The sequence below is a fragment of the Mustela nigripes genome, chromosome 14 (assembly GCF_022355385.1).
Source record: "Mustela nigripes isolate SB6536 chromosome 14, MUSNIG.SB6536, whole genome shotgun sequence".
NCBI classification, from domain to species: Eukaryota; Metazoa; Chordata; class Mammalia; order Carnivora; family Mustelidae; genus Mustela; species Mustela nigripes.
This window is the reverse complement of record NC_081570.1, coordinates 35489185-35491215: the sequence shown is the minus strand read 5'-3', so window position 1 is coordinate 35491215 and position 2031 is coordinate 35489185.

Genomic DNA, 2031 nt, shown 5'->3' with positions numbered 1-2031 from the left:
GAGCCCTTTGCCCCGCCCATCCACTTCCGGATCCTCCCCCTTGAGTTTAAAGGGCCAGGACTTCCCCAGTCCAGCCCAAGGACATTCTCGCCCTCGCCGTCTCTATCTGCGGGCTACCTTCCCTCCCTGACCCGCTTCCCCCAAAAAAGCAACTTCCTGCTTCTCTAGAAAGTTGCATAAGAACTGGAATCTTGGTACTACAACTCCTGACTGGGCGTCGGCCAGCGGCTTGCACATAAGGGGAAGCTGGTGCTGCTCTGCATGTTTGGAGCGTGTAGCCGAGGATCTCTTTCCCGCCCTGATTTTCAGGGAGGTGACCAAAACTTTCTACCCGTCCTCTCAGTCCTAACGGATAGGCACGTAAGAACCGAGCACGAGTACAGCAGCAACGGCTAGAACTGATTTCGGTGAGAGACTCGTGGCTCTGAGCCTCAGCAACAGTTGACGTAAGAAAATGCTATCCTAGGATTGGCTACCGCCGAAACTTACGGCGCTTGATTCAAAGTCAGAAGTGCAGCGGGACGCTGACTCCTCCCCTCTGGCCCAATCCGCTGACGCCATCCTCTTAGGCCCTACCCAGACTCCTGATCCGGCTGGAGTGCTCCCAGCTCTTTTCCTCCATTCAGAGCTACCGTTTATCGTTTGCCCCTGTGTGCCGGAGTACCGTGCTTAGACACTTTAAAACTGTTGGCGGTTTTATTTAATATTATCAACGCTATTTGTGAGATCGGGATTATCAGCCCCATTTGGTAGAAATAGAAACCAAGATTCAGGAAGGTATAACTTTTTCAGAAAGTTGGAAGACAAGTCGGCTATGGAAAGCAGAGTGCCTCATTTCCTGCAACTGGCAGAGTGGAGGATGACTGGTAGGCTGCAGTGGCTGCACTTTCTCACACCTGGAGTATCATCCATCGCCTTCCAGCCTGGCCTTCCCTACAGTGATCAACGGGGATTTTATTTCTGTCCAGGTGTTGATACTCTGGGAAAGACTTCCCTACAAAGAAATCTTCCTCCAGTATGTAAAGGGTCAGGCAACTTGAAATCTGGGGGGCATAGAGCTGGACTTGGAAATACCAATTCTCTGGTGGCAAACAGACCTGGGATTCCCATTATTAGCTGGGTGACCTCAGCCAAGTCATGTAATCTTTTAAAATTGGGGCGCCTGGGTGGCTCTGCCTTCGGCTCAGACCATGATCCTAGGCTCCTGGGATCCAGCCCCACATCGGGATCTCTGCTCAGCAGGAAGCCTGCTTCCCCAACTCTCTGCCTACTTGTGATCTCTCTCTGTCAAATAAATAAATAAAATCTTTTTTTTAAAATTGATGTAAAATGAGGACAATATTAGTATTCACCCATTAAGGATATTGTGAGAGTTAGAGGAAATGCTTGTTTCAACAATCAGCACTGTACCTTGCTCAAGTGAAGCAGTCATTAAATGGCTATAACAGTCTGAGAACATGGTGACTGGAGGGATTGACTGGAGGGTTGTTTGGGGGAGGGGGAGATCTCTTCAGAGTCCTTGCAAGCAGAGCGAGGGCCAGAGAAATCCAGTCTAGTACCTTGTGTGATCCACTCATATGTTAAACTAATATTCACAGAGCAACTATGATATGAAAGGCTTTGCACTAGGCTCCAAGGACAAAACACATGCTCTCTGGCTTTGAGGAACTCAAAGTTCCTGTACAAAAAGTCAAGTTCAAAATAGATATTAGGGGGCACCTGGGTATCTCAGTCTGTTAAGTGTCTGCCTTCAGCTTGGGTCATGATCCAGGGTCTTGGGATTAAGCCTGAAATAGGACACCCTGCTCAGCCAGAAGCCTGCTTCTCCCTGTCCCTCTGCCCCTTTCCACCCCCCTCCACCCCACTCGTGCATATACTCTCTCAAATAAATAAAATCTTAAAATAAAAATAAAATAAGATAGGGGCGCCTGGGTGGCTCAGTGGGTTAGGCCGCTGCCTTCGGCTCGGGTCATGATCTCAGGGTCCTGGGATCGAGTCCCGCATCGGGCTCTCTGCTCAGCGGGGAGCCTA